The 27,119-nt window shown below is 43.7% G+C and overlaps 1 protein-coding gene across 4 annotated transcripts in view; it reads right to left on the minus strand.

Annotated features, from left to right (window-relative positions):
- Positions 1–26,400, minus strand: part of LOC140186044 (proteinase-activated receptor 2-like) — a 41,174-nt gene extending 14,774 nt beyond the window's left edge. For 2 of the 4 annotated variants that reach the window (XM_072239868.1, XM_072239864.1), the window contains exons 1-2: positions 26,114–26,400; positions 8,896–8,988 (exon numbers count right to left, since the gene is read on the minus strand). The gene's annotated coding sequence lies outside the window, so the exon portion shown is untranslated. Of the gene's footprint in view, positions 1–8,895; positions 8,989–10,013; positions 10,083–25,649; positions 25,696–26,113 lie in introns of those variants that run through there. The other 2 variants (XM_072239867.1, XM_072239866.1) reach the window with 2 other exon arrangements.
- Positions 26,401–27,119: the final 719 nt, after the last annotated feature.

The raw sequence follows: 27,119 nt of genomic DNA on the forward strand, positions 1-27,119 counted from the left end.
TATCTATAAGAGCTTTTACTGGGATTGTTCATCCCAGTTTTTATGTTCCCTGCCAGCTTTCTCTCATAATCTTTTTTCCCTTTCCTAATTAAGCTCTTTGCTGGACTCTGAATTTCTCCCAGTCCTCAGGTGTGCCACTTTTTCTGGCTAATTTGTATGCTTCTTCTTTGGAATTGATACTAACCCTAATTTCCCTTGTCAGCCATGGGTGCACTACCTTCCCTGGTTTATTCTTTTGAAACTGGGATGAACAATTGTTGTAGTTCATCCATGCAATCTTTAATTGCTTGCCATTGCATATCCACCGTCAACCCTTTAAGTATCATTTGCCAGTCTATCTTAGCTAATTCACATCTCATACCTTCAAAGTTACCCTTCTTTAAGTTCAGAACCTTTGTTTCTGAACTAACTATGTCACTCTCCATCTTAATGAAGAATTCCACCATATTACGGTCACTCTTACCCAAGGGACCTCTCACGACAAGATTGCTAATTAACCCTTCCTCATTGCTGAATACCCAGTCTAGAATAGCCTGCTCTCTAGTTGGTTCCTCAACATGTTGGTTCAAAAAACCATCCTGCATACATTCCAAGAAATCCTCTTCCTCAGCACCCTTACCAATTTGGTTCACCCAATCTATATGTAGATTGAAGTCACCCATTATAACTGCTGTTCCTTTATTGCACACATTTCTAATTTCCTGTTCAATGCCATCCCCAACCTCACTACTACTGTTAGATGGCCTGTACACAACTCCCACCAGTGTTTTCTGCCCCTTAGTGTTATGCAGCTCTACCCATATCGATTCCACATCCTCCCGGCTAATGTCCTTCCTTTCTATTGCGTTAATCTCCTCTCTAACCAGCAATGCTACCCCACCTCCTTTTCTTTCATGTCTATGGAATTCCATCTGTGGAATTCTCTGCCACAGGAAACAGTTGAGGCCAGTTCATTGGCTATATTTAAGAGGGAATTAGATATGGCCCTTGTGGCTAAAGGGATCGGGGGTATGGAGAGAAAGCAGGTACAGGGTTCTGAGTTGGATGATCAGCCATGATCGTACTGAATGGCGGTGCAGGCTCAAAGGGCTGAATGGCCTACTCCTGCACCTATTTTCTATGTTTCTATGTTTCTATCCCTCCTGAATATTGAATATCCCTGAATGTTGAGCTCCCATCCTTGGTCACCCTGGAGCTATGTCTCTGTGATCCCAACTATATCATATTCATTAATAACTATCTGCACATTCAATTCATCCACCTTGTTACGAATGCTCCTTGCATTGACACACAAAGCCTTCAGGCGCGCTTTTACAACACTCTTAGCCTTTATACAATTATGTTGAAAAGTGGCCCTTTTTGATTTTTGCCCTGGATTTGCCGGCCTGCCACTTTTACTTTTCACCTTACTACTTTTTGCTTCTACACTCATTTTACACCCCTCTGTCTCTCTGCACTTGTTCCCATCCCCCTGCCACATTAGTTTAAATCCTCCTGAACAACAGCATTAAACGCTCCCCCTCGGACATTGGTTCCAGTCCAGCCCAGGTGCAGACCGTCCTGTTTGTACCGGTCCCACCTACCCCAGAACTGGTTCCAATGTCCCAGAAATTTGAATCCCTTCCCCTTGCACCATTTTTCAAGCCACGTATTCATCTGAAATATCCTCCTATTTCTACTCTGACTAGCACGTGGCACTGGTAGTAATCCAGAGATTATTACCTTTGTGGTCCTACTTTTTAGTTTATCTCCTAACTCCCTAAATTCACCTTGTAGGACCTCATCCCGTCTTTTACCAATATCGTTTTCTGTGATTGTCAGATAGATTAATATCAAATCAACTATATTCATAATAAAACATATTTACAAGAATAAAGCATGCATTCTCTTTCAGACTTGCAATCAGAGTCACTGGATGAGGTTGTGTTCTATTCCTTCAAACCAATGGGACTGTGAACACCCCTGTGGCCCCCTGGGGTACCACACGACTAAAATAATTGAGCAGCTTCCTCACCCAAACTGGTCCCTCCTTCTCAAGTAGAGGAAGGAACCTTTACTGTGATCCTTTCACACCAAACCCTATACTGATCCTTCCCCACCGAACCCTATACTGATCCTTCCCCACCGAACCCTATACTGATCCTTCCCCACCGAACCCTATACTGATCCTTCCCCACCGAACCCTATACTGATCCTTCCACACCGAACCCTATACTGATCCTTCCCCACCGAACCCTATACTGATCCTTCCCCATTGAACCCTATACTGATCCATCCACACCGAACCATATACTGATCCATCCACACCGAACCATATACTGATCCTTCCCCACCGAACCCTATACTGATCCTTCCACACCGAACCCTATACTGATCCATCCACACCGAACCCTATACTGATCCATCCCACCGAACCCTATACTGATCCATCCACACCGAACCCTATACTGATCCTTCCCCACCGAACCCTATACTGATCCTTCCACACCGAACCCTATACTGATCCATCCACACTGAACCGCAAGGCTCAGTGCTGGGACCCCAGTTGTTTACAATATAAATGACTTAGACGAGGGAATTAAATGCAGCATCTCCAAGTTTGCGGATGACACGAAGCTGGGCGGCAGTGTTAGTTGTGAGGAGGATGCTAAGAGGATGCAGGGTGACTTGGATAGGTTGGGTGAGTGGGCAAATTCATGGCATATACAATTTAATGTGGATAAATGTGAGGTTATCCACTTTGGTGGCAAAACAGGAAAACAGATTATTAACTGAATGGTGGCCGATTAGGAAAAGGGGAGGTGCAACGAGACCTGGGTGTCATTATACACCAGTCATTGAAAGTGGGCATGCAGGTACAGCAGGCGGTGAAAAAGGCGAATGGTATGCTGGCATTCGTAGCAAGAGGATTCGAGTATAGGAGCAGGGAGGTACTACCGCAGTGAGGAAAGACATCCTTGCCATAGAGGGAGTCTAAAGAAGGTTCACCAGATTGATTCCTGGGATGGCAGGACTTTCATTTGATGAAAGACTGGATCAACTAGGCCTATACTCGTTGGAATTTAGAAGATTGAGGGGGGATCTTATTGAAACGTATAAAATCCTAAAGGGATTGGACAGGCTAGATGCAGGAAACTTGTTCCCAATGTTGGGGATGTCCAGAACGAGGGGTCATAGTTTGAGGATAAAGGGGAGGCCTTTTAGGACCGAGATTAGGAAAAACTTCTTCACACAGAGAGTGGTGAATCTGCGTAATTCTCTGCCAGAGGAAACATTTGAGGCCAGTTCATTGTCTATATTTAAGAGGGAGTTAGATAAGGCCCTTGTGGCTAAAGGGATCAGGGGCTATGGAGGGAAGGCTGGTACAGGGTTCTGAGTTGAATGATCAGCCATGATCATACTGAATGGCGGTGCAGGCTCCAACGGCCAAATGGCCTACTCCTGCACCTATTTTCTACGTTTTCTATGAACCCTATACTGATCCATACCCACCGAACCCTATACTGATCTTTCCCCACCGAACCCTATACTGATCCTTCCACACCGAACCCTATACTGATCCTTCCCCATCGAACCCTATACTGATCCTTCCCCATCGAACCCTATACTGATCCATCCACACCGAACCCTATACTGATCCATCCACACTGAACCCTTTACTGATCCTTCCACACCGAACCCGATACTGATCCTTCCACACCGAACCCTATACTGCTCTTTCCACACCGAACCCTATACTGATCCTTCCCCACCGAATCCTATACTGATCCTTCCATACCAAACCCTATACTGATCCTTCCACACCGAACCCTATACTGATCCTTCCACACCGAACTCTATACTGATCCATCCCACCGAACCCTATACTGATCCTTCCCCACCGAACCCTATACTGATCCTTCCCCACCGAACCCTATACTGATCCATCCACACCAAACCCTATACTGATCCTTCCCCACCAAACCCTATACTGATCCATCTACACCGAACCCTATACTGATCCTTCTCCACCGAACCCTATACTGATCCTTCCCCACCGAACCCTATACTGATCCATCCACACCAAACCCTATACTGATCCTTCCCCACCGAACCCTATACTGATCCATCTACACCGAACCCTATACTGATCCTTCCCCACCGAACCCTATACTGATCCTTCCCCACCGAACCCTATACTGATCCATCCACACCAAACCCTATACTGATCCTTCCCCACCAAACCCTATACTGATCCATCTACACCGAACCCTATACTGATCCTTCTCCACCGAACCCTGTACTGATCCTTCCACACCGAACCCTATACTGATCCTTCCCCACCGAACCCTATACTGATCCTTCCCCATCGAACCCTATACTGATCCTTCCACACCAAACCCTGTACTGATCCATCCACACCAAACCCTGTACTGATCCTTCCATACCAATCCCCTGCCAGGTTTGGTGGTATGATCAGACATGAGGAACAACCAATCAATGTTCAAATAAATTTATTATCAAAGTGCATACAGTATATATCACCATATACACCTCGAGATTCATTTTCTTGTGGGCATTTACAGGAAAACAAAAAAATGCAATTCAATCAGGAACATTTATTACCCCTCAACCATCAGGCTCTAGAACCAGAGGGGATAACTTCACTCAATTCAATCACCCCAACTCTGAACTGTTACCAGAATCTATGGACTCACTTTCAAGGAGTCTTCATCTCATGTTCTCGATATTTATTGCTTTTATTTTGTTTTTGCCCTTTGTTGTCATTTGAACATTGGCTGTTTGTCTATCTTGTTTTGTGCTCTTTCATTGACTCTTTTGGGTTGTTTTTTATTTACTGTGAATGCCCACAAGAAAATGAATCTCAGGCTTGTATATGGTGACACATATGTACTTTGATAATAAATTTTCTTTGAACTTTGAATAAAATTAATGAAAAAATACACACAAACAAAAATCAACCACTCAATCAATCATGTTTTGCGCAGAAACTCCCTCACAGCACGTACCTGTACTCAACAAAAAACTCTGTTGCCTAAAGGCTGATTTATACTTGTGCGTACGGGCTACGCCATAGGCCTAATCTATACTTTTGCGTAGCCCTATGCCGTCGCGAGCATGCATAGTTGTGTCTGCGTCACTCTGCAATTCACCGCCAAAACGCTAGTTGGCGGTGGGGTTTCTATGCCACTGTGTTGAGTTTCTTCGCGAGAGACATGGACGAGGAAATGCATTTCAAATATTTTCCGATGTCGGCAGGTAGATTTGACGATTTGGTTCATCGTCTCCAATAATTTATTTCGCATCAGTGTACAGGCATGGCGAAGAAAAGCAATGGGAAATACGTAGGAGGAAATGCGATGCTACCAAGCCGACCAATCACAGTTGTTGCAGTTTGCGTTATTGTGATTCATGAGTTACTTTTTTGGGGAGGTGCACGTCACTCTACAGTGTAGGGTTCGGCGTAGGGTACGTGGTATCTACGGTGTACATTTGATGCACAAGTATAAATCAGCCTTAACTGTTTAACCTAACAATTCACCAGTCTAAATGCAAGTCAACAAAAATATCCATCGTGGTTTGACAAAGGAAGTGCTATCTATGCAGAATTGCTGTGTGCCTGTGGTTTACGATGGCAACTTCTCGAAATGCAAATTCACTTCTAATTCCTCTCTGGCTTGGCACCTGGTGGGTGTGTTTCTCACTACAATTGTAAAAAGTAAAAGCAGAAAGAGCTGGAAACATTCAGCGGGTCAGTCAGCATCTGTGAGAAGGGAAACTGAGTTCAAGGTCAGGGTGAACACCATAAGAACTCAAAGTTTTTTTGTTTTTGTTTTGTTTACACGTTTTTAATCCTCTTTTTAGTTGATAAACATCTTCAATCTCAGCCTAAAAGATTCACTTTCAGGAGTTCTTCATCTCATGTTCTCAATATTTATTGCTTATTTATTATTATTATGCTTGTTTCTTTGTATTTACCGTGAATGCCTGCAAAAATGAATCTTGCGATTGTATACGGTGATATATATGTATTTTGATAATAAATTTAGTTTGAACTTTAAAAGCTCCAACCCCCATGTTGAAAGCACCTGGGGTGCTTAGTGGAAAGTTCTGATTTACTGCTGGTTCCAACACTGCGTTACGTCCACAAACGGTTTACAATCACTGACATATGTGGCAGCAGCACAGTGCAATTCATGATTATATGATCCGATAAGAGAGATAGAGAAACAAGTCGTGCCAAAAGGAAGCAAAGTAGGGAGGTAATGTTCATGACTGTTCAGAAATCTGATGGCAGAGTGAAGTTGTTCCTAAACAATGCTGACTGTGTCTTCAAGCTCCTGTACCTCCTCTTTGATGGTAATAATGAGACTGAAAAAAAACATGGGAAAAGTTCCAATATTCTCCGTATTCGTGCCTCTTTATTAGCAAGAGCTGAACTTTTTTGTTGATTTTTTACACAGGATTTGCAAAGATTTTGTGCCTGGCAAGTGTAAGATTTATCACTTGCACCAATTTCACTGTCTGGTAAACAGGAAACCAACACTCAGAACCACAATAACTCATTGTTAGCAGATTCTTGATTAAGCTTTTCAAAGATTTAATTTCAGTTGAGAAACTACATTAATATGAAGCAGAATTTAAGGTCTTCAAATACATAATATCCTTCCAAAACAAATGTAAAAAAAAATTTCACATTCCATCTAACCTGAAGGCATGAACATCAATTTCTCCAACTTCTAGTCATTTTCCCCTTCCCCCTTCCCTCTCCTTCAATTCCCCACTCTGGCCCCTTAACTCTTCTCCTCTCCTGTCTATTACTTCCCCCTACAACCCCTCCTCTTCCCTTTCTCTCACGGTCCACCCTCCTCTCCTATCAGCTTCCTTCTTTTCCAGCCCTTTACCTTTTCAAGCTTCGTAGTTCATCCACCCTCCTCCACCCACCTATTCTCCCCCGTCACCTTCCAGCCTGTCCCCCTTCCCCTCCCCACACTTCATTATTCTGCCTTCTTCCTCCTTCCTTCCCAGTGCTGATGAAGAGTCCCGGCTTGAATCCTCGACTGTTCATTCATTTCCAGAGATGCTGCCTGACCTGCTGAGTTCCTCCGGGGTTTTGTTCTTGCTGCCACGAGGAATTCTGCAGATGCTGGAATTTAAAGCAACACACATCAAAGTCGCTGGTGAACGCAGCAGGCCAGGCAGCATCTCTAGGAAGAGGTACAGTCGACGTTTCGGGCCGAGACCCTTTGTCAGGACTAACTGAAAGAAGAGCTAGTAAGAGATTTGAAAGTGGGAGGGGGACTTCTCAAACTTCTGCTAATGCCCCACCGCCCCCTCGTACCCTATCCGTTATTTATTTATTTACACACATTACACACATTCTTTTTCTCTCTCTCCTTTTTCTCCCTCTGACTATACCCCTTGGCCATCCTCTGGGTTTTCCCCCCCTCCCCCTTTTCTTTCTCCGTGGGCCTCCTGTCCCATGATCCTCTCATATCCCTTTTGCCAATCACCTGTCCAGCTCTTGGCTCCATCCCTCCCCCTCCTGTCTTCTCCTATCGTTTTGGATCTCCCCCTCCCCATCCCACTTTCAAATCTCTTACTCACTCTTCCTTCAGTTAGCCCTGACGAAGGGTCTCGGCCTGAAACGTCGACTGCACCTCTTCCTAGAGATGCTGCCTGGCCTGCTGCATTCACCAGCAACTTTGATGTGTGTTGCTTTTGTTCTTGCTGCTTTAGATTTCCATTATCTGCAGAATCTCTTATGTTTAAAAAGCCAAACTGGCAGTCTCTTTAGTTTTAAGTATCTTGATTATTTTGTTCAGTCCCAGGATCTGTATGATTTGTTAAGGAACTTCGGTGCTCACTAAGATGCCTGATGAAACAGGGAGCGCTGTCACAGGATAGCAGCGTCCATCATCAAGGCCCCCACAATCCAGGTCACGCTCTCTCCTCACTGCTGGCATCAGGAAGAAGGGACAACAGCCTCGGGATTCACAGCACCAGCTTCAGGAACTGTTATTACCCCTGAACCGTCAAGCTCTCGAACCAGGGAGGATAGCTTCATTCTCCTCGAGAGTGAACTAATTCCACAATCTATTGTCTCATTCTACAACTCATCTTCTCAATATTATCTCTTTATTTGTTTTGTTTGTGTATTTATTTTTTTATTTGCACACTTTGTCTTTCTTCAGGAGGCTAAAGAAATCCAACATGTTCCCCCTGTCCCTTTCCTATTTTTATCAACGCACCACGGTAAGTATCCTATCTGGATTCATCACGGCTCATCGCGCTGAAGGATCTTGGCCCAAAATGTTGACTGTACTTTTGTCCACAGATGCTGACTGGCCCGCCGAGTTGCACCAGCATTTTGTGTGTGTTGCTCAGTATGGCAACTGCTCTGTCTGTGACCATGAGAAACTGCGGAGAGTTGTGCTACTGCATCACTGAAACCACCTCCATGGACTCTGCCTACACTTCCCAGTGCCTCAGTTAAACAGCCAGCGTAATCACAGACCCCACCCACCCCAGACATTCTCTCTCCTCCTGTCTCCTTTTGGGCAGAAGATACAAAAGCCTGAAAGCACATACACCAAGATTCAAGATTGTTTAATACCATTTCCAGTACATAACTATAAAGGAGAACAAAATAATTATTACTCTGGATCCTTAATGTTCTTGAGGCTTAAGGACAGCTTCAACTCCACTGTTATAAGACTATAGTCCCCTCGTACGATAAGATGTATTCTTGACCTCACAATCTACCTGGTTTGCACTCTCCCTGTAAGTGTAACACTTGATTCAGTTACTGTTTTATCTTGTTCTACCTCAATGCACTGTTATAATGAAATGATCTGTAGAGAAGGCATGCAAAATACAGTTTTTTCACCATACCTTAGGACATGTGGCAATAATGTACCAATTTCCAATTACAGAGCTCATCGAGGAAACGGCCCATCACTGTGCTGATGATCGGGAGGCGAGAGTCTGTGGGTAGAAAAGAGGAGCTTGTCTTGATAAGTTATGATTCTGGTCTGTCAAGCAAAGTAAGACTTGCTGCGGGGGGAAAAGCAAATGGCTCTTGAAAGGAACAGAGAGAATCAAAACACTTCAATCGCAAGTCGTGTTAGGATCTTTGTCTATCACAGGAAGTCTTTGAAGAGTGTTGCACAAGAAATGAGGTCAAAACAAAACTGTCATACCAAAAGATAACTGAAGTATCATCTGTGCTGCTTTACAATATCAAATAATGCAGTTTTGTTCCAGTATGTTAGAGATGAAATACACATACACCCATTCACACACTCTCACTCACACACTCACACACATACACACACTCACACTCTCACATACACACACACCCATACTCACACACATACACTCTCACTCTTCACACACACTCACACACATACACACACTCACACTCTCACATACACACACACTCATACTCACACACACTCTCACTCTTCACACACTCACACACACTCACACACATACACACTCACACTCTCACATACACACACACTCATACTCACACACATACACTCTCACTCACACTCACACTCACACACATACACACACTCACACTCACACTCACACACATACACTCTCACTCACACTCACACACACACTCTCACATACACACACACACTCTCACATACACACACACACTCATACTCACACACATACACTCTCACTCTTCACACACACACACACATACACACACTCACACTCTCACATACACACACACTCACACACATACTCACACTCACTCACACATACACTCACTCACTCACACTCACATCACATCAGAATCTCCTAATGATTCATTCAAAATATTCTCTGAAAAACATTCATTCACCAATATTTTAATGCAACAATTTGAACATTTCACCATCTAAACTAAAGACTTAAAATGAAACAGGCAGTAAGTACTGTACCGCAGTCCCCGGTTCTGTTCCTGAAACTATCTGTAACTGTCTGTAGTTAAACATTCACTCTCCATAACTCACATTTCATATCACTTCTACGCACATTTGCAATAATTCTTCCATTCCAGTGATTAACCCATAATTGATATGCTGCATCAATAGTAACAGACACTATTAAATGATATATTATCATCATCACTTGTGTAAAAATGCTTGGGAAGATTTGCATAAAGTTGGGCAAGTCATGCCATTCATAACCTGGGGAGGCCCGGTAAATCTATTTCATAATACCACATTTAAATGTTTTCAGTTTTGTGGATATTATTTGAAACTTTACTGCTTAACCTTTCACAGTCCGGGCTCGTCCTCTCCACTGAGCTGAGGCTGGGCTGTATTTTTGCTGAGGGTGAAGAAATGAGATTTGATTCATCAACTCAACTCTTCTAAGCTGTTTCTGCTCCCTCAAAGTCAAAGTAAAATTTATTATCAAAATAAGTATGTATCACCATGCACCACCTTGAGATTCATTTTCTTTCAGGCATTTACAGGAAAATAATGAATTAAAATTATTATAGGCATCCGTTAGGCCATGAGACCATGGATTTGCGCCTTGGAAGGTTTCCAGGGCGCAGGCCTGGCAAGGTTGTACGGAAGACCAGCAGTTGCCCATGCTGCTTATTACAATAGAATTTATGAAATAAAACAAAGACTGACAAACAACCATTGTGGAAAAAAAGACAAATTGCATTACAGTTGCAGAATTGTACCTGAAGCATTGTTGAGCATCTGAACCACCCATTCCACAATCTCTTTGACCCTCTACCGTCAGTAAGGAGGTCCTGGAGCATCAGGACTAGAACTGCCAGACTGGGTAAAAACCTCTTCCCTCAGGTTTCGTTTGGTTGTATATACGTGCAGACAGATGGCAATAAGGTTAAACTTGAACTTGAGATTGGGCAACTAAAAATAATGAGAAGTTGAGTTATAGAGTCTTTGAAAGTGAGTCGGTATGTTGTGGAATCAATTAATGTCGAGGTGAGTGAACTTATCCATGCTGGTTCAGGGACCTTTGATAGTGAGGGAATATTGTTCTCAGGTTTCTAGAAGGTTTTGGCTGAATTGCTTGCAAAGATTATTGAAAGGCAAAATTCAAGCATGGTTCACATTGGAAGTTTGTTTAAAAATCCCAAGCTCTTATTTTAAACTTAAAGGATGCAGGAGAAACAAAATGAGATCCAGGGAATTACAGACTTTAGAATTTATTATACCCGCATACTTTAAAGAGATGAGATTTAATGTCACACGTACGTTGAAACATCAAAACAGACAGTCAAGTGCGCCGTTCATGTTAACGACCAACACTGTCCGAGGATACGCTGGAGGCAGCCCACAAGTGTTGCCATGCTTCCAGCATCAACTTAGCATGCCCACAACTCACTAACCCCAACCTGGATGTCTTTGGGATGTGGGAGGAAACCAGGCACCCTGAGGAAACCCACACAGTCATGGGGGGAGCGTACAAACTCCTTACAGACAGCGGTGGGAGTTGAACTCCCAACACTGGCACTGCAAATTGTTAAGCTAGCCTTTTAACTACCATCCCATTGAATACACTTTAAGTGTCTCAACAAGGGAGAGACAGGTGTTGGACAGAAATACAGAAAAGCAGGTGGCAGATTGGAAGCCCACCTTGAACCTTGGGCAGTTCTCTTTCCTTAGGCTGTCCGGACATACCGCTATTAATCAGACCAGGAGACTGAAACCAAACCTCAACTCTGCCAACCTCTTCCAATTCAACTTCAGCCTTGGCTGCATTCATAAAATTAGCAGATAGTGAGAAGTCTGTCAGCTACAGTCACATCAGCAGAGGATATAAGGAGAAAACAGAGGAATTAAAAGAAAGCCTCGTGGAACCTCAGCATTTTTAACAGCGTCCTGTTACCCCAGAGCACCCGTAAAGGCAATGGTGTAACTGTGAAGAGCAGCCACCTGGCTCCTCCAGTACCTCCCGTGAGGTCTCACTATTACCACCGCCAAGGAGGAGGGACAGGAGCCTGAAGACCCACACTCAATCATTCAGGAACAGCTTCTTCCCCTCCGCCATCTTATTTGTGAACAGTCAATGAACCTATGAACACTACGTCACTATTCCTCTTTTGACACTATCTATCTCTCCATCTATCCATCTATCTATATATATTTACTGTATATATTTATTTTAAACTAATAATAATTTTTATACACTGCACTGCTGCCACAAAATAACAGAATACCTAACATATTTCAGTGACAATAAAGGTGAATCTGATTGTGGGGGTGCAGAGGAGATGTACCAGGCTGCTGCCCGGATCAGAGAGCGTGCCGTATGACGATAGGTGGGGTGAAGGAGGATGAGAGGTGTCAAGGTGACAAACGGCATTGATAAGAGTGCACAGCCAGGGGTGTTTTTTCCCAAGGTGGAAATGGCTGATATCAGGGGGCATAATTGTAAAGTGATTGGAGGAATGGGAGAAATGTATAGGGGAATGTCAAAGATAGGCTTTTTACACAGAGTGATGAGTGTGTGGAACACCCTCCCTGGTGTGGTGATAAAAGCAGATATATTAGGGGGATTTAGAAAACTCTTAGATAGACACATGGATGATAGAAAAATGTAGGAGGGGAGGGTTAGATTGATCTTGGAGTAGGTTAAGAGGTCAGCACAACACTGTGGGCCAAAGGGCCTGTACTGTTTGACATTATATTTTCTATCTGTGAGTAGCAGAAGACTGGAGAATCGGTAATGTTGTTCCTTTATTTAAAAAAGGCAGCAGGGACAGGCCAGGTGACTACCGGCTGGTGAACTTTACATCAGGGGTAGGGATACAATACAAACAGAGAGCATTCTAAGGGATAGATTTGGTGCTCATTTGCAGAGGCAGAGGCTGGTCACGGATAATCATCATGGCTTTCTGTGGGGGGAGTTTAGTTTCACTCACTCGACTGAGTTTTTTTAAAAGGTAACTAAGAAGGCAGACCAGTAAGTTCTCTGGTGACTCAATAGTAGTCGGGTGTATAAAGGAGGATGAATACAGGGCCCTGGTGGAGGACCTGGTCAAATGGTGCAGGCTGAATCATCTGCAGCTCAACATCAGTAAGACAAAGGAAATGGTGATGGACTTTAGGAAAACTAAGCCTGCTATGCTCCCTGTTACTATTGATGGTGAGGATGTGGATGTGGTGAGGACCTACAACTACCTGGGGGTGCACCTGGATGACAGACTTGAGTGGAGCACCAACACGAAGGCTCTGTACAAGAAGGGCCAGAGTCTCCCCTACTCCCTGAGGAGACTGAGGTCCTTTGGAGTTTGCAGGCCTCTCCTTCACACGTTCTACCAGTCTGTTGTCGCCAGTACAATCTTCTATGCAGTGGTGTGCTGGGGCAATGGCATCATCACAGGTGATGCCGACAGGTTCAATAAACTGATTAGAAGGGCTGGCTCTGTTACAGGGGTCAAACTGGACACACCGGAGGCTGCAGTAGAACAAAGGGCCCTACAGAAAATCCTGGCAATTCTGGACAATGTTTCTCACCCTCTGCACATCACCTTGGCTGAACAGAGGAGCACTTTTAGTAACAGACTAAGACAACTGTGCAGCTCCAAAGGTGAAGGAGCTGGTGAAGTGATGACCTCTTCCTGTTACATGGTTTATGGTAACTTACTTTTTATTCTTTCTATTTCTCTTCTAATATTTATATCTGTGCACTCCTAATGCTACTGTGATGTCCTTTGGGATCAGTAAAGATTGCCACCATCGTGCCAGTGCCAAAGCATTCCACTGCCACGGGCCTGAATGACTTCCACCCAGTTGCACTCACCCCCATCATTGCAAAGTGCTTTGAGAGACTGGTTCTATCACATCTGAAATCCCTGGACCTCCATCAATCTGCCTATCGCACCAACAGGTCAACAGAGGATGCCATCTCCACGGCACTTCACTCTGCCCTGACCCACCTGGACAGCCCCAACTCTTACGTCAGAGTGCTGTTCATTGACTTTAGTTCGGCATTCAATGCTGTGATCCCCTCCAAGCTGATCACCAAGCTTCCCCAGCTTGGTATCAGCTCATCCCTCTGCAATTGGACCTTGGACCTTCTGACTAACAGATCCCAATCAGTTAAGTTAGACAACCTCTCCTCCTCCACTCTCACCCTGAACACCGGTGTGCCTCAAGGCTGTGTGCTGAACCCTCTTCTGTACTCCCTTTTCACCTATGACTGTATTCCTGTACATGGTTCTACCTCCACAATCAAGTTCGCAGACGACACCACGGTGGTTGGTCTGATCAGAGGGGATGACGAGACGGCCTACAGGGACGAGGTTCAGCACCTGGCCACATGGTGTGCCGACAGCAACCTGGCCCTTAACACCCAGAAGACCAAGGAGGTCATTGAGGACTTCAGGCATGCCAGGAGTCACACTCACGTCCCCATCTACATCAACGGAACTGTAGTGGAGCATGTACCAAGCTTCAAATTCCTTGGTGTCCACATTTCTGAGGATCTCACCAGGTCCCTGAACTCTTCCATCCTGATCAAAAAGGTGCAACAGCGCCTTTATTTCCTGCGGAGCATCAAGAAAGCTCACCTCTGTCCCAGGTATACTGACGGACTTTTATCGCTGTACCATTGAGAGCATACTCACCAACTGCATCTCAGTGTGGTATGGCAATTGTCCCGTATTGGACCGCAAAGCACTCCAGCGTGTGGTGAAAACTGCCCAGCAGATTATCGGCACCCAATTGCCCACCATTGAGAACATCTACCATAAACGCTGCCTGAGCAGGGCAAAAAGCATTATCAGGGATGCATCTCACCCTAACCATGGACTTTTTACTCTCCTCCCATCCGGTAGGTGCTACAGGAGCCTCCGCTCCCACACCAGCAGGCACAGGAAGAGCTTCTTCCCTGAGGCTGTGACACTGCTGAACCTCTCATCACAGCGCTAAGCAGTATTGCACCCCTATTGTACTGTCTCAGTACTTTTATATTTGTGTGCTGTAGCACTTTTTTTATTCGCAGTTATTTTGTAAATAACACTATTCTTTGCATTTCTGGTTAGATGCTAATTGCATTTCATTGGCTTTGTATCTGTACTCGGCACAATGACAATAAAGTTGAATCTAATCTATCTATCTATCTAAACGACTCAGTTTACATGGTCGTGTCGATTGTATTGCATGGGGCATTTCAATAAGACCAAAAACAGTTTCTTTTTAATCCCAGAGGTGGTCTGTCCTGGGATTAAAGGACTGTGTTTGTGTTTGTGGGTGGGAGGGTGGAAAGGGGGCTCATTTTGCTCCTGTTGTTGTGTTGTGCTGCTGAACATCGTGGACGTGCCACGGTGGCAGCTTTCCGACGCCCCCAGCTGTAATGATATCGTGCTATCCGCCTTGCTGCTGTGATATTTGCATAACATGGAGAGTAACTGCTCAGGACTGTAATGCCAAAGGTATTGGACTCCCTGAGATGGAGACCATCGCTATGGTTATATATTGATTGCAGTACTCTGAACATTGGTAAGATTACTCAGAACCGACTGATTGGACTGATAACATCAAGCATGTAGTGGTGATCGCCGTAACACACACAAGATGCATTTCAGATTTCCAGCATCTGCAGATTTCCTCTTGTTTTAGTGCTGATTACAGGTTCACTCACACCCACAGAATAGAAATGGTTAATACAAGTCTTCTCATTGTTTGTTGGTTTACAAAAGCTCTAATAGTCATCTTAACCAGCCTGTGCCAGGAAGCAGTTGGTTGCAAAGCAAAGAATGTCAATTTTCTCAGAAAACAATTCAAAAGAGCAAGTTCAGCAGGAAAATGCACTGAGTGGAGGATAACTCAACACAGATTATCATCTTCATTCCAATCCCTCCCACTCTATCATATCCAAAACAACAGAACCCCAGAACACTGAGCTGCCAGGCCTGTTTCTCCTGCAACCAAGTTTCACTAACGGCGACAATGTCATAATTCGACATGCTGACCCATGCCTTAAACTCATCCATCTTTTCTACAATACTCCTTACTTTGAAATATACACAGCTCAAAACACTACTCCCTCAATACTCAACCTTTTGACTTTGTAGGTAGGCTTGACAACCCCTCCACCATCTGTTCAAGTGCTGTGGTTCCTATCCCCCAGCAACTCTAGTTTAATCCCCCACTCCCCCGCCCCCATGCAGAACTAGCAAACATTCCTGCTAGGTTATTAGTCCCCCTCCAGTTCAGGTGTAAATTGTCCCTTCTGTACAGGTCTCACCTTCTCTGGAAGAGAGTCCAATGATCCAAACATCTGAAGCCCCCCCCCCCACCGCCTTTTGTATCAACTCCTTAACCACATGTTAACTGTATAATCTTCCTATTTCTGGCCTCACTAGCATGTGGCAATCCTGACATCACACCCCTGGAGGTGCTGTCCTTTAATTTAGCACCTAACTCCTTGAGCTCACTTTGCAGGACCTTGTCACTTGTCCTACCAAAGTGGACAGCAAGCTCTGTCTGATCTCTCTCCCACTTAAGAATGCTGAGGACTCGATCCGAAATATCCCGGACCCTGGCACCCAGGGGGCAACAAACTTCTGCGAATCTCATTCTCGCCCACAGAGCGTCCTTTCTGTTCCCCTATCACCACAGCCCGCCTCTTCTCCCCCTTTCCTTTCTGAGTCACAGAGTCAGACTCAGTGCCAGAGACCCATCCACTGTGACTTTCCTCTGTTAGGTCATCCTCCCTCCCCAAAGTGATATTCCTGTTGTTGAGGGAGATGGCCACAGGGGTACTCTGCACTGGCTCCTTAACCCCTTTCTACTTCCTGACCCTCACCCAGTTTCTTGTGTCCTGCACCTTGGGTGTAACTGCCTCCCAGTATATCCTCTCTCGAATGATCTGGAGTTCATTCAGTTCCATTTCCAACTCCTTAACGCAGAGCGTTAGAAACTGCATCTGGATGCACTCTCCTCGGGGTCATTGGAGCACTTGACACATCCCACGAGATGACCATTCCACTATCCTCTCTGGTATCCCAACTGCTCCAACTATGCAATAAGAAAGAAAGAATACCTACGGGCGACACCTCTCCTCACCAAAGCCTCAACTCCGCACTCTAACACTGGCCCACTCCCACAGTGCTCACTCCACTTAAACCTCACTTATTTTTCTTCGTCCTTACCAAGTGCCTAACCCTGCGCAATCCAATGTCTCCTTGGGAACTGTGGTGCACAAGATGTGCTGACTGCCCCCACTCGCTTCTTTCAAAATCTCTTTCCCTCTACACAATCCAATGTTTCCATGGTAACAGCTCCTTTGGTAGAGATATATCCCTAATCTCTATGCATGGCATGCAAAACAAAGTTTTTCACTGTAGCTCCATACATATGACAGTGATAAGATACGATTAATTTTATTTGTCATATGTACATTAAAACATTGAAAAATACCATGAAGTATGTCGTATGCGTCAATGTCCGAGGATGTGCTGGGCGTAGCCCGCAAGGGTCTCCGTGCCTCTGGTGCCAACATAACATGAGTATCTTGGCTCCAATAATTAAAGGCCATTCTCAAGTTTGAGTTTATATTTAAAAACAAATTCATTTGACTCTTGGAACAGATCAGTGTGCTGTGGTCAAGTCTACATTAAAGATTTAATGAAAATCATAAGCTTTCCAGACCAACATTAAGGTAAATGGAAAATGCAGTAACTGAAGGCAAATGCATGAGTCAAAGTGCCTGGCCTAGTGCAAGTTTGCTCTCTATAGGTTTAACATCAATGATGAAAGTGTTTGCTGGTAAACCAGTTTACCAATTGTTCCAACACAGACAGCCCCCACAAACACCAATACGGAAATGATTGTCTACCCTGGCTTGTATTCATTTCAGTGTTCTCGGTGGGGCTGGCGAGCTCAGCAGTCATTACCCATCGGTAGTGCCTTTGAGAAGGTGATGTAGACTGCCTTCGTGAGTCACGGACATCCTTCCGGTGAAGGCGCTGACACGCTGCAGCTGGGGACACGCTCCAGGATGCTCATTCAGGGATAAATGTCAGGAGGACTTCTTCACAATACTGTCTGGAGATCAGGCAGCCATGGCGTTAGGTTTCTGCAGAAAGCTTGTTGCTGAGCCACACACACCCACACCACCAGGTTCAGGAACAGTTATTACCCTTCAACCACCATGTTCTTGAACCAGAGGGGATAACTTCACTCAACTTCACTCATCTCTTCACTGAACTGCTCCCACAACTCATGGACTTTTCATCTCATATTCTCAATACTTATTGCTAATTTATTGTTATAATTAATATTATTTCTTTTTCATTTTTCTGTATTTGTGCAGTTTGTTGTCTTTAGCAAATTGGTTGTTTGTCCATCATGTTGGGTGCGGTCTTTCTATTGTGATTCTACTATATTTCTTGTATTTATTGTTAATGCCCACAAGAAAATGAATCTCTGGGTTGTTTATGGTGGGCAAGTGGCCAAGTGGTTAAGGCATTGGACTAGCAACCTGAAGGTCGTGAGTTTGAGCCCCAGCCGAGCGAATGTGTTGTGTCCTTGAGCAAGGCACTTAATCACACATTGCTCTGTGACGACACTGGTGCCAAGCTGTATGGGTCCTAATGCCCCTCCCTTGGACAACATCGCTGTCGTGGAGAGGGGAGACTTGCAGCATGGGCAACTGCTGGTCTTCCATACAACCTTGCCCAGGCCTGCACCCTGGAGAGTGGAAACTTTCCAGGCACAGATCCATGGTCTCACAAGACTAACGAATGCCTGCTTTATATATGTTTTGATAATAAATGTACTTTGAACTTTGACATTTGAGCTCTCTCTGCTCAGTTCTGGTGCATCAGCCTAGATATCTGCCATTCATGTGGGACTGGAAACTACAACTTTGTGACTCAGAGGAAACTGCCATTCACCAAAGCATTGGCAGATTGTGTCTGAAAAAGAAATCATGGCAGGACCATTGTCTGGTAGCCTAGCGGCTGGTGCAATGCTATCATAGCACCAGCAATCGGCGTTCAATTCCTGCCACTATCTATGTTCTCTCCAAAATGGTCTGGTTTCCTCCCAAATTCCAAAGAGGAACAGGTTAGGTATGTCTTTGATTCGTAAGTAATGGGCATGCAAATGTGGGAGCACTCGCAGGCTGCCCCAGCACATTCTCGGACTGTGTTGGTTGTTGACACAATTGACACGTTTCACTGTACGTTTCAATGTTCTGATGACAAATAGAACTCATCTCTTTAAAGAATGCAAGCATAATAAATTTGCAAGTCTGTAATTACGCAAATCTCATTTTCTTTTCCTGCAAGTTTAAAACAAAAGCTCAAGCTGTGTGACCCCATTCCAGTACTAGTGTGTCCATGGTGCTGTTATCTACTTTCTGTCTTTTGAGTCATCGCCACATCAGCAGCCACAGAACTCACAATAATAACCCAAAGCCTTTCGCCTCAAAAGCATCTTCGAGCAAAAGAAAAGGTGTCTCTGATGGTGATTTGATTAGTTTGCATTGAGGTGGGGAAAGGAAATTGGGGGCCTCGATTCCATCAAAGTTTCGTCTGAAATGCTAAAAGAAAAGCAGTGCTGGAAAAAAGGGGCAGGAAACCCACAGTAATGCTGTTGAATCTATCCAACTCTCTTTTAAAACGATGGGCACATTTTACATCAGTCAGGAGCTGATGGTGGGTGGGTTCTCACACTGGCAAACAGCTGCCTGCAACGTGCAGGGAGATGGACAGAGCGGGGAGACGGAGTGGGGAGACCGTGCGGGGAGATGGAGCGGGGAGACAGACGGAGCGGGGAGACGGTGCGGGGAGACGAACAGCCACACAAGCATCAGACCTGCCAGTCTCCCCACAGAATGGGATGTGTCAGGTCTGCACAGGCAGGCACCTCCCAGTCTCCAGCCAGCTAACAGGAGTCTCCTGCCACTCATTTCCAACTCATCAACTGCAGCCTATTTCAACCCAGCTCTCACCCACAGTCCTTGTTCACTTGTTGGATCAGCCAGCTTCAACCAGGCTCTATAAGGCACTCGTGAGACCACACTTGGACCACTGTGTGTAGCTTTGGGCTCCTTATTTTAGAAAGGATATACTGACGTTGGAGAGGGTTCAGAGAAGATTCACGATAATGATTCCAGGAATGAAAGGGTTACCGTATGAGGAACATCTGGCAGCTCTTGGGCTGTATTCCCTGGAGTTCAGGAGAATGAGGGGGGATCTCATAGAAACAATCTGAATGTTAAAATGCCTGAACAGATTAGACATGGCAAAGTTATTTCCCATGGTAGGGGATTCTAGGACAAGAGGGCACAACTTCAGGATTGAAGGACGTCCATTTAGGACGGAGGTGCGGAGAAATTACTTTGTCAGAGCATGGTAAATCTGTGGAATTTGTTGCAACGAGCAGCTGTGGAGGCCAAGTCACTGGGTGTATTTAAGGCAGAGATAGATAGGTTCTTGATTAGCCAAGGCATCAAAGGGAATGGGGAGAAGACAGGGGAGTGGGGATGACTGGAAGAATTGGATCAGCCCATGACTGAATGGTGGAGCAGACTCAATGGGCTGAATGGCCTACTTCTGCTCCTATATCTTATCGTCTTATTGTCTTATTAACCAGCTGCTCCTGGCCTTCAGTTACCTTGTGTTAAGTATCTGTTCTCTCTTGTTTTGTGGCCCCATGGCTTGTTATTTTGCAGTTTATTTGTAAAATATCATTTACTGTTAAATGATATTTAGGGTCAAGTCTCTTCCACACTTCCTGAGAGGATAGGTGACCCAGCAGAGTATGGTCGCCTGAAGGAAGTTGTCCGTCGACAGGAGCATGCGATCCTGAAGCAGCAGGAAGCTATTGACCATCTGTTTGCCACGCTCAGCCAACTCTCCATCTCGATACAGCAACCCCTGCAGCCATCTACCTCCTCCCTCAGAGACTCGTATTCTGGTGCCTGAAAGCTGTTCTATTTCTGGACCAAGTCTCCTCTGCACCTCCTGGCGTGAAGTGGCTAGCAAGGTCAGAGGATATTGCACAAGCCCTGAAGTTGTACATGAATTGAGATGCCTGCCGACTCATTTATAATCTTAAAAGTTTCTTCCCCCAGGCAGTTAACTTGATCAACCATTCCAGTTAGCCTCCCCACCACCCTCCTCTAACTATTGCCCCTGTCACTGCACTGTGAACAATTTAAAGCACTGTTTATAATACTGTTTACCTTGTAAATAGCTGGTATTTATGCATATTTCATCCCATTTATTGCTAACCTTATGTAATTATTAGAGTGTGGAGTCACCCCTTCCAGCCCCTGGAGCCACACTCCCCAGCAATCCCCCAATTTAATGCCAGCCTAATCATGGGACAATTTTCTACGTCAAATTACCCTACCAACTTGTACGTCTTTCTTTTCAAATCTTTTTATTATTATTATTATTCAAAATTAACTCGAGTACATCAAAGTAAGCAACACTTACAATGTCTCAAGAAAATAAAACATTATTTTAAAGATTGAAAAATTTTTGGTGTTAATTTAAAAAAACCCTACTAAGCAGAAAAAGTGGGGGAAAAAACCCCATGAGGTGTTCAACCCCGGAGTCATGCGTCATACAAAAAGCTTCTAAAGATAGATATCAAACGCCAGCAAGAAAAATATGTACCAAAAATTTACAATTAGATCATGGAGGAAATCTATCAATTAACTCAAATGATAATAAAGAGCAAATGAACCCCATCTTTTCTCAAAATCAAATATAGGTTCAAAGGTTCGGCTTCTAATTTTCTCCAAACTAAGACATAGCATTACTTGAGAGAACCATTGTGACAAAGTGGGAGCTGATGTATCCTTCCAGTTCAACAAAGTGGCCCTCCTAGCTATCAATGTAACAAATGCATAACATGTTGGTCAGACACAGAGATACCACGGATATTTTGAGGAATTATTCCAAAAAGCACAGTTAATTTGTTAGGTTGTAAATTAATTTTAAGTGCTTTAGAAATTGTTGAAAAAACTGTTCCAGTATAGAACAAGACCAAAACATATGTGTCAGTGTAGCCATCTCAGTTTTACATCTATCACAATAACTATCAACATTAGGGAATATTTCAGACAATCTCTCCTTCGTCAGATGGTAACATTGTACAATTTTAAATTGAATCAGTGAATGACTAGCACAGATCAAAGAAGAGTTAACCAGCTTCAGAATCCACGTCCAATCCTCCGTCATGAAAGTCAAATTGATTTCCTTTCCCCAATCTTGTTTAATCTTAAATAAAGGATGCTTATCCCATTGTAATAGTAAATTATAAATTTTTCCAATAGAACCCTTCATCGAAGGGTTCATACTCATAATAGTATCTAACAGGTCAGCATCCAATATGTAAGGAAAATTACTTAAATATTTTTGTAAAAAATGTCTAACTTGAAGGTGTTGTAAAAAGAGTGAGTATGAAAGAGAATATTTATCACCTAATTACGTTTTTAAGCCTTCTTTGAGTGATCTGATTTTTTTGCTTTGGAAAAATAAAGGTATTAATTCTTTTTTGGATTTATTTAAAGAAGATAGATTGATGTCTTTTGAACAGCTTGTACGTCTTTGGACTGTGAGGAGTAACCGGAGCATGCGGAGGAAACACGCTGTCATGGGGGACACATGCAAACTCCTTGCAGGCAGTGGTGGGAATTGAATCCATGTCGAATGTACTGTAAAGTGTTGTGCTAACCACTACACTACCGTGCCAAATCATATCATTGTAATTGTTGAATGTTGTTGTGTTTCGTTGCAAGTTGGAAGTTGATCCTTAACTTGACACTGCCCCTCAGAATAACCCTTCAGCCCGTTTCCACAACAACCCCCAGATCCTTCTGTTCGCTTCCGCACCAATTCCGAACGTAAATTGCCGAGATTTCAGATACTAGGTCAGACAGTTTAAACCATTTTTTACAATGTAGTTTACTTTGTAAATACGTGCCGCTATATTATGTAAACATGCACAAAATGAACCCCGGGGTCGTATATGGTGACATATACAGGTTGACCAATGATTTTCCAGAAACTGATGGTTCGGCACCTCGTTTAATTTGGATAATATTACGAGACCTAGTTTACTGGGTGGCCACCAGATGCAACAGTGTGTAGCACACACAGCGCCATCTATGACGAGACTCATTTTGACAAAAGCACACTTTTAATTATTTACATTGCCGTTGTTGGTGGTAGTCCCAATATTTTGTGCTTACTTACATAAACTTAATCCTAGCTATGGCTTCTAAGATAAGTGCCTTGACGTTTGATACTGTGCCTGAAGAAAAGCTTGACCATGATTTTACAGGATTTCGTGTACAAAGGGGAAAGTAGTTATCCATGATTTGCTTGCGTATGCCAAAATGTGCTTTCAAAGATATAGCAAACAGTCTTAATGAAAAAAAATCTTCATGAGGAGGTGATTGTCGATAATGAGGCACCTGTTGTGCATCACCTAACGGACAGGGAAATTACAGGCCGCGATCATAAAAGTGAAGGTGGCAGCCATGATGATGAAACAAATAAAACTGAAAGGTTTACTGTTGACAAGTTAATTGAGTTGTTGGGGGAATCAATCAAAGGGTTAGAGAAACGTATCTTTATGATTGAACAAGAGCTAATGAGTTTTTATTTGATGCAAGAAAAATTACATGGGGAGAGATCAAGACACATGAGACAACTTCACCTGGATGAAATGTTTAAAAAGACAACAAGAAAACAACGTTCTTTGTAAGCACAGTAATTAATACATTTGCATTGAATTTTTGTTTAATTAATAATCTCTTTTAAGCTTCTGCAGTCCATTTTTGCCCTTATTATTTCATGACCTCTTGTAATCCAACAAAATCGTTAATCTGGCAAGACTCAGGAACCAAGAGTGCCGAAAGATCAGTTGTCAACCTGTGTGTACTTAGATAATTAATCTAATTTGACTTTGAATTTTATTCCATATCTGTACTTTACCCTCTAACTTTATTCTTTATAATGGTTGAATGTTGTTTTTGATACAAGCTGCACCCTGACCAACAGCACCACAGCAAATTCCTAATGCATGGAAATGTATCTGGGGAATAAAGACGATCCTCAATCTTTGACTTCTGAGGACAGTTAAGAGTCAACCATGTTGCAGCAACGAAAGGAAGATCGCAGCATCTGCATTTACTAAGTGTCAACCGCGTTGCTGTGTGCTAGAGTTGGATGTTGGCCAGACCAAGTAAGAATGACAGTTTTCCTTCCTTCCCTGACAAACACTGGTGGGCTGAATGAATTTGGAACATCTGCCTCTGACTCATTAAAACAGCCCTCAAATTTAACTCAGTAGCATGGCCGCAAAGAAACCATAACCCTGTTTAATTTATCTGTCTGTCACACACATTCAGTGGCCACTCCATTAGGTACACCTGCTCGTTAATGCAAATATCTAATCAGTCAATCGTGTGGCAGCAACTCAATACATAAAAACATGCAGACACGAGCAAGAGGTTCAGTTGTTGTTCAGACCAAACACCAGAATGGGGAAGAAATGTGATATAACGACTTTAATCATGGAATGATTGTTGGTGCCAGACAGGGTGGTTTGAGTATCTCAGAAACCGCTGATCTCCTGGGACTTCCATGCACAACAGTCTCTAGAGTTTACAGAGAACGGAGTGACAAACAAAAAATATGCAATGAGCAGCAGTTCTGTGGGTGTGAATGAGAGAGGTCAGAGGAGAATTGCCAGACTGGTTCAAGCTGACAAGAAGGTGACAGTAACTCAAAATAACCATGTGATCTGCAGAAGAGCATCTCTGAACACACAACACTTTGAATGTTGAAATACATAAATAAATAAATGTATATAGAGAGAGAGACAGAGGGAGAGAGAATAGAGAGAGAGGGAGGGAGAGATAGATAGCGAGAGGGAGAGCAAGAGATATGCTTATTTTGATAATAGATTTATTTTGACTTTGAGTTACAGCCTTACAATTAAAAGTTTAGTACTTATTTCCATGTTGCCAATAACTTCAGTGTTGCCTAGAATTTGAGTGCTGTTAACAGAAATTCACTGAAAAGAAAAAAATCTATAAATCTCCTAATCGAACAGTTTAACAGTGAACCAATCGTAATCAAGTCAAATGTCAAACCCATATGGTAGTGCCCACCCACCAGCAACAGAGAGCAACCATGATTAAAACTGGTCAAGTGCAGCCTCTCTACACATTTCATGATATCAGTTGAAACATCAAGAAAACGCAAACGCTCTTTCCATCTGTCCAAAGAATATTCTTACCCAACAGGGTTTAACTGACACTTTCTGTCTTCCCTATAGATTTAACAGCCTATATCATATTAAATTCTGACTGAATTTTGGTGGAACATTTGGTTTATAAGCACTAAATAGGGAGAAAAATACAGTCTATGGTAATGAAGTCCTGATGAAGGGTCTCAGCCTGAAACATTGGCTGTTTATTCTGGGTTTCCAGCATCTGCAGAATTTCTTGTGTTTAAATAAGATTAAAATAATATTAAAAATATCTGACAGTACACCACTAAAAGTCAATTCTGCACTAGATATTAAACTTCTGTTTGCATTTTCAGAATTTTAAAGGTCTCGTGGTGTACATGTAAAACAGTTATTGCACAGGGAATTTGCTTATGCTACAAAGCGACTCACCAACCACTGTACCTTGTCACTTAGATTTCGAGGAGAACGTCGCTCAGTCTTACAGGGTGCAGGAGGTAGAAACGCTTGCTATATTTAGCTAGATAACTATTGAAGACTGAGAGGCTTAAAGACTAATTGGCACAAGTTAAATGGGTGAACCGTTTCTGTCTGAGCTGCTCACGTTGTGGTTAAGCTTTGAAGAAACAGTTGGAAAAAGGCAGTCTGTGCCAGCAATGGCAACCAATGTAGTCAAATGTCACTAGGTTAGATACTCCAAATATACAAAAAAATTTGCCTTTCTATCTGCAGATTTATCTTTTATTTTACGGAGATATTCCAGTGCACATAAATAAATTTATTATACTGTTAGACTTTTGCAGATGCTCATCTAATAAGATAAGCAGGTTCTTGCCCATTCCCAGAAACAATTGATTCTGGGACGTTGAATCAGGAGAACAGAGATTTGCACTCACCTTCCACCAAACGTTTTACGGAGAGGATATTGGATTCCGATGATTTCTGTTGTCCTGTCCAAGCTGCTGGTGGAAGGTTGAAAATCTTCACGGGGGATAACTCTCTCACTGAAACTGAACTCGTTCTGAAATGTTTCCGGTTGCTGTTTCCTCTTGGTTTCAAACGACCCACCAATCTCATCCTTTCATATTTATAAAGTTTGACAACTCAAATCATAGTTCACCCCACAACTTTTGTTTTGCTAATTGGGGTCCTGAGCCCGGGGATCTGGGCAGAAATCCCCATCCAGTACTCCGGACACAATGAGAATTCCCAAAGTATCAACGGCAGTTTTCTTAATCGCAGTGTTTCCACCCAAGGGAAAAGCATTAGTACACGGTGTTGTTTAGAAATAAGAAGGTTAAAGATGATCTTTATTTGTCACATGTACATCGAAACAGTGAAATGTCTTGTTTGTGTCAGCAACCAACACAGTCTGAGGATGTGCTGGGGGCAGCCAGCGAGTTTTGCCACACTTCCAGTGCCAACATACCACGCCCACCACTCACTAACCCTAACACAGCACGTCCACTACTCACTAACCCTAACACAGCAACCCCACTACTCACTAACCCTAACACAGCACGTCCACTACTCACTAACCCTAACACAGCACCCCCACTACTCACTGACCCTAACACAGCACCCCCACTACTCACTAACCCTAACACAGCACCCCCACTACTCACTGACCCTAACACAGCACCCCCACTACTCACTAACCCTAACACAGCACCCCCACTACTCACTGACCCTAACACAGCACCCCCACCACTCACTGACCCTAACACAGCACCCCCACCACTCACTGACCCTAACACGGCACGTCCACTACTCACTAACCCTAACACGGCACGCCCACTACTCACTGACCCTAACACAGCACCCCCACTACTCACTGACCCTAACACAGCACGCCCACTACTCACTGACCCTAACACAGCAACCCCACTACTCACTAACCCT

The sequence above is a fragment of the Mobula birostris genome, chromosome 22 (genome assembly GCF_030028105.1).
Source record: "Mobula birostris isolate sMobBir1 chromosome 22, sMobBir1.hap1, whole genome shotgun sequence".
Taxonomy (NCBI): Eukaryota; Metazoa; Chordata; class Chondrichthyes; order Myliobatiformes; family Myliobatidae; genus Mobula; species Mobula birostris.